This window comes from Coffea arabica, chromosome 2e (genome assembly GCF_036785885.1).
Source record: "Coffea arabica cultivar ET-39 chromosome 2e, Coffea Arabica ET-39 HiFi, whole genome shotgun sequence".
Lineage (NCBI taxonomy): Eukaryota > Viridiplantae > Streptophyta > Magnoliopsida > Gentianales > Rubiaceae > Coffea > Coffea arabica.
Window position 1 is genome coordinate 44626184 of NC_092313.1, and position 7212 is coordinate 44633395.

At 41.7% G+C, this 7212-nt stretch overlaps 1 non-coding gene across 1 annotated transcript; it reads left to right on the forward strand.

The window, feature by feature from the left end:
* Window positions 1-6635: 6635 nt before the first annotated feature.
* LOC113733524 (small nucleolar RNA R71) lies at window positions 6636-6742 on the forward strand. Its single transcript, XR_003459036.1, has one exon. It is a non-coding gene; the product is annotated as a small nucleolar RNA R71 (small nucleolar RNA).
* The last annotated feature ends 470 nt before the right edge of the window (window positions 6743-7212 follow it).

The window sequence follows — 7212 nt, forward strand, 5'->3', positions numbered from 1 at the left end:
GATGTTTGAGACCTAGAAGTGGATTTGGGTCTCACCATTGTCGCTAGCAGTCAACCCAATCAACAAGAGACAGAATTTCCAACACACAGAGCAACTAGCAAATGCAGAGCAATAGCCTCCAAGTATTAACCCAATCACCAAAAAAAAAATCCCAATGCTCAACAGAAAGGCAACAGAGGACTAAAGTTGCAGCGAATATAGCAAGTAGATTAACCCCAGGTAGTAACCCAGTCCACTGAGGTCAATAAACAACCCAATACAATGATGACGTGCAGTTTGGCAACTAATTGCACAAATGATTCGACCAAAATATCAGACAATGGCCCTCTAAATTAGTAATTTAAATCAACAGCCAGATTGTCCCCAACAATTCAATTAAACTTTACCAATTTCAATCAAGCAAATCAAATGTCACAGGTGTCTCCCAATTCAATAGTCAAATGCAAAATCTTTCCACCCAAATTCTCAACAAATGTCCCCAATGGTACAGTTAACTACACAACTCAATCAACCAAAACCGTAGCAAATGCCTCAAGAATTTGGCAATTCCAACAATAGCAGTTCAGAAATTTGACAACAACTCAATCACAAGCTTTTAGCTTTCAATCAGGTAGCCAACCAAATAGAATTAACAAATTGTAGTCAAAATACCCCAACCAATACCACTGGTGCACCCCCCAATTAATGAAGCTACTCAAACGGCCTGTCCAAATTAATGATACAACACCAAACACTACCAAAAATTGGGATCGAATTTCAAATACCTTCACTGTTCTTCGAATGAAGAAATGGGAGTGGTAGCGGCGTAGAAACTAGGGAAAGAGAGAGTGAGGAGGCGGCGCCATGTGCTGGTGCGGCGGCAACGCACATGACGTTCGTTGCTGGAGGCGGTGGCGGACAACGAAGGGAGGGGACTGCGCACGGCTACGGAGGCTTCGGCCTGTGGGTGGTCAGCGCACAGTGGCAGACTTGGTGATTGTCGGCCGTCGTGGGGTGCAAGAGAGAGATTGGAAGGGGGCAACGCGACCGTGGGTTGAGCGAGGTGGGTGGTGCGCGGACGGAGAGGACGGTGGAGGTTGGCGAGCGTGATACGCTGCGGTGTCGTGACTACGGGGAGAGAGAGACGCGCGGTGGTGGTGGAGGTTTGTGAGAGCGGCGTTTGTCGGCTGGTGACGCGGTCGACGGTGGTGGCTAGCGGAGCTCGTGGTTTCGGTTGAAGGGGAAAGGAAGGGGAATAGAGGAAGAAGAGGCAGCGGTTCTTCTTCTTTTTTTTTTCAAATTTAAATTTTGAAATCGGATTTAAAATTGGAAAAAAAAATAAATTTGAAGATGGAATGGAAAAAAAAATTTATTATTATTTTTTTAAAAAAATTTTTATTTGTTATTATTAATAAAAGTAAAGTTTGAAATTCAAAATTTGCGATTAAACGAAAATTGAATTTTTTTTTAAATACATACCTTTCCCCGAACATGACGTGGGCACGTCAAGAAGGCAAGAACCCTTCTGACGAAGCAGTTAAGATTTGAAAGTTATCACGTGCCATGTTGACGCGGACACATCATGAGGATGGAAACCCTTCTGATGATGACTTGTTGAATTGCTCATTACCACGCGCCCGGTTGATGCGGGCGTGTCATGCCGGTTAGTCTGCTCCAGGATCAAAGGGAAACCTCTCCAGGCAACTCGACACCGGCGCGTCATGAGGGTGGAAACCCTTCTAACAAACGACTTGCGAAGTGCACATTATCACACGCCCTAGTGATGCGGGCACGTCATGTCTGGAGAACACCTACTAATCATCAAAAACGAAAAATTAAACCCAAAATTTGGGAAAACCTTAAGAAAACACACTCAAGTGACCAATTAAAATTGAACAAGCGAATTAAAAGAAATTGGGTTGCCTCCCAATAAGCGCCTTTCTTTAACGTCTTTGGCTAGACATGGCTAGATGTCGTCGATTGGAGCAATTTGGGGTGTCCAAATGTATCATCTCCATTTCTCCACTTGCAAAGCCCTCATAATAGTATTTGAGACGATGTACATTTACCACAAACTTTTTGTCCGTTTTAGTGCTCTGGATTTCTACTGCACCATAGTGAAAGACATGAGTAACAACAAAAGGACCAATCCATCGGGAACGCAATTTACCTGAAAACAGTTTAAGCTTGGATTGGTATAGGAGAACTTTCTGACCCACTTCAAAGGTTGTTTTAGAGATTTGTTGATCATGGAACGCCTTACTCCTTTCCCTATAAATTACTGCGTTCTCATATGCTTCGTTCCGAATCTCCTCCAATTATTGTAGGTCCAACTTTCGATGGGCACCGGTCTCCTCTCAATTCATATTACACTGCTTTATTGCCCAAAAGGCCCTGTGCTTGAACTTTACTGGAAGATGACACGGCTTCCCGAATATTAATCTGTAGGATGACATCCCTATAGGGGTTTTATACGCAGTCCGATAGGTCTAAGTGCATCTTCCAACCTTTGATTCCAATCCTTTCTATCGGGGCGAACCATTTTCTCCAGTATCGACTTAATCTCCCTATTCGAAACCTCCATTTGACCATTGGTTTGGGAGTGGTACGATGTCGAGACCTTGTGGAGTATACCATACCTTCGAAATAGCGTAGCTATGGCTTTATTGCAGAAATGCGTCCCCCTGTCACTAAAAATGGCTCTTGGCATTCCAAAACACACAAAAATATTGGATTTAATAAAATCTACAACCACTGTTGACTCATTAGTTCGGGTGGCTTTAGCCTCTACCCATTTGGAGACGTAATCAACTACCAACTATATATATATGTATAAAACCAAACAATGTAGGAAAATGCCCCATAAATTCTATACCCCAAACATCAAAAATTTCTATAAAAAATCATCGAGACTTGGGATATATGGTCTCTACGGGTTATATTACCTACCCTTTGACATCGATCACAGGATTTACAAAACAAATATGACATCTTTAAAAAATGAAAGCCAATAAAATCCACTCTCTAATACCTTATGCGCTGTTCGCTTTGGTCCAAAATGACCTCTATAGGCAAAAATATGACAAAAAGTTAAAATTGATTGAAATTTAGCTTCACTTACGCATCTTCTCATTACCTGGTCAGCGCATCTCTTCCACAAGTAAGGGTCATCCCATATGAAATATTTGGCATCGCTCTTCAACTTGTCCCCTTTGCTTTGGGCCAACCTGCAGGGAAATTACCAGTTACTAGGTAGTTAACTAAATCAGCATACCAAGGCAATTGAGAATTTAAAAAAAATAATTGTTCATCAGGGAATGTATCCCTCAATAGCACGTTCTCCACTCCAACTGGTCTGCGACTCAAATGGTCAGCTACCAAATTTTTTGAGTCTCTTTTATCCCTTATCTCCAGGTCAAATTCTTGCAGGAGCAATATCCATCTTATGAGACTCGATTTTGCATCTTTCTTGGTCATTAGGTACCTTAACGCTGCATGATCAGAAAATACAATAACTTTAACACCTAATAAATATGACCTGAATTTTCCTAAAGCAAAAATAACCGCAAGAAGCTCTTTCTCAGTAGTAGAGTAATTCAGTTGATCTCCATTCAAAGCTCGGGACGCATAGTAGTTGGTGTGACCTGCTTTTCCTACTCTTTGTTCCATGATCTCAAAAGGTAGACTCCAGTCAGGGAGTTGGATGATCGGTGTCGATGTCAAGAGCTCCTTCAACTTGTCGAAAGTTCTCTCGCACTCGACATCGAACTCGAAGGCTGCGTCTTTTTGTAAGAGTTTGAACAGAGGGGCTCCAATCTTCGAGAAATCCTTGATGAACTTTCGATAGAAACCTACATGTCCAAGAAAAGAACGCATTTCCCGCACACTCGTGGGGTAAGGTAAATCAGATATAATATCTATTTTAGTCTGATCGACCTTAGAACTATCCCATGCTCAACCATAAAATGACATTTTTTCCAGTTAAGCACGAGATTAGTTTCTATACATCTCAACAGGATCAATTTCAGGTTATCTAGACAATTATCGAAACTATCACCATATACACTAAAGTCGTTCATGAAAACCTCAATAATTTTCTCAACATATTCTGAAAAGAGGCTCACCATACATCTCTGGAATGTTGCAAGTGCATTGCACAACCTGAATGGCATCCGTCTATATGCAAAGGTTCCGAATGGGCACGTGAAGGTTGTCTTCTCTTGATCCTCCGGTGCGATTGCAATCTAAAAATACCCTGAAAATCCATCCAAAAAATAATAATAAGCCTGACAAGCTAGTCGCTCAATCATTTGGTCAATAAAAGAAAGAGAAAAATGGTCATTTTTCGTGACAGTGTTCAATTTTCGATAGTCAATACACTACCGCCACTCGGTGGGTTTGCGCACTGGTACGAGCTCACCCTTCTGGTTTGCTTCCACTGTTACTCCTGCCTTCTTTAGAACTACCTGTACCGGGTTCATCCATGGGCTGTCTGATATTGCATAAATAATCCCCACATCTAACAATTTCAATATTTTTTTCTTTACAACTTCCATCATGAGGGGATTGAGCCTCCTTTGACCTTACCGTACAGGTTTGGCATGTTTTTCGAGTCCTATTCGATGCATACACACGGAGGGTCTAATTCCCTTAATGTCGACGATGGTCCACCCTATCGCCTGCTTATGCTCTCTAAGAATTCGGATTAGCTTTTCTTCCTGGGTTTCTGACAGTCCCGTTGAGATAATCACCGGGAGTGTTTCCTTCTCGCTCAAATATGCATATTTCAAATGTTTCGGCAGAGTCTTCAATTCTAACACAGGTGCCTACACCACAGATGGTAGTGTTCTCTGGTGAGATTCGGGTATGAAAATAGGTGCGAGCTCATAACTTGTCGTCATGATTGGTAGCGATTGCAACGCCCCAATCGTACACTTCAACTCTTCATTCAACTCTATCTCAGGAGCTGTTTCCAACTCGAGATGCTTGGTTAAATCAACCTCTAATTCATCCCTGCCAATAATTTCAAACACTTCCTGCACCGTAGGGTCAATAGCATTCACAGAAAAAAATTGAGCTAAAATTAGAGTTCGAGAGGTATTTCATAGTTTCAAAAATATTGAAATGAACAATTTTCCCATCAAATTCCATGATAAGGTACCCTTGTTAACATCGATTTTAGTTTGTACTGTACTAAAAAAGGTTCTACCTAATAGCAAAGGCGAGGGATCGGGAGAATGATCATCATCCATATCAAGTACATAAAAATCAGCTAGGAATACCAATTCATTAATTTTAACCAATACATCCTCAACCAACCCATCAGAGTATGCATTTGTTCGGTCAACTAATTGAATTATTATCCTAGTTTCTTTTAACGGACCTAGGTTCAGAGAAGTATAGATAGATTTAGACATTACATTCATCGATACTCCAAAATCCAGCATGGCATTTCTAATCAAAATATTACCTATCTTACAGGGAATCGTAAATATATCTGGATCCCCGCACTTCGGTGGGAGGTTCCTCTATAGACCATTGACACGTTCTCCCCCACAATAACTCTTTCGTTTCCCCTCAACCTTCTTCGGTTGATGCCCAAATCCTTCAAAAATTTTGCGTACTTTGGCACTTGTTTGATTGCATCCAGCAGGAAAATATTGATCTCTACCTTGTGGAATACCTCCAGGATCTTTTTCTCCTTGTCCTGCTTCTTCGGTTTCTCTAACCTGCTAGGAAAGGGAGATGAATTAGTTTTAACCTCAATGATTGGGTCTGGGAGTACCACTGAATTTTTGCTGCTTATGTTTTCTGCCTCAAACTTTTTCTCAATCTTCTCTTCATCCTTGTCCTTTGAAGTCACGAATTCGGATCTCTGAATTTCTTTCCCGCTCCTTAAGGTCATTGCACTTACGTTCTTCGGGTTCTGTACAGGTTGAGATGGCAATTTTCCTTGCACTTGAGATTCCAGGTGGTTGATTGCTACTGTCATCTGGCTCAACTGACTTTCCATTGCTTGTATCTGACCCATTTGACTTTGCAAGTTAGATTCCATCTTTTGTTGTCTAGCAATTTGCTGCTTCATCATTTCTTCTAAAGACGGGCCTGAGCTTGGAGGTGGTGATGGTGCTGGCCGAGGTTAGTATTGCTGATGATATCCTTGCTATATGTTCGGTGCAAAATTTGATTGCCTATTACCTCCATAGCTGAGGTTAGGATGATCTCTCCAACCCGGATTGTACATGTTCGAGTACGGGTCATATGACTTTCTTCGCACAGGCGCGTGACTAGCCATGTTTACTTGCTCCATACTCTTTTCTTGAATCATCGGGCACATCTCTGTAGAATGACCCATGGCAGTACAAATTCCACACACCTTGACCTGTGGTGCATTTCCTGCAACCAATTGCCTAACAAAGGACGTTAACTCCGTCAACTGCTATTGGATATATGATGTTTCCACCTCATTCACTCTGCGTATCGGGACATTCTCTTTTGTACCGAATTGCTGCGAGTTTTCAGCCATCCCTTCGATCAACTCCCACGCCTCTCGAGGAGTCTTGTTCACCAGCACCCCTCCACTTGTAGCATCAATTATACTCCTGTCTCTGAAAAGTAGCCACTCGTAAAAATACTGGATGAACAATTACTCACTTATTTGGTACTGAGGACATTTAATGCATAACTTCTTGAATTGCTTCCAATAATCATAGAGCAACTCTCCTGGATGCTGCTTGATACCACATATCTCCTTTCTTAGACTTGCAGCTCGAGATGCAGGAAAATATTTTTTCAAGAATTTTTTCTTCAATTGCTCCCAGGTGGTGATACTACCTAGAGGTAGGTAGTACAACCAGTCTTTTGTTGAGTCTTTGAGAGAGAAGGGGAATGTCCTCATTTTTATCTATTCTTCCGTAATTCCCCGGAGCTTCATACTGTTACAAACCACATCGAACTCTTTCAAATGCTTATAAGGCTCCTCACCTGGTAAACCATGAAAAGATGGTAAAAGATGAATTAGGCCAGATTTTAACTCAAAAGGTGTGTTATCATTTAAATGTGGAAAAGTAATGCATAGAGGCTGCTGATTTAAATTAGGAGCAGCCAACTCCTTTACTGTCTGTGCGTTAGCCATAGTGACTTTTTCTCGATCCGGGTCACTCTAAGTATTGCCAAGTGAACTTGTTGCTTCAACTTCTGGATCAGGTCTCCGAGATGCAGCACTAGATTGCT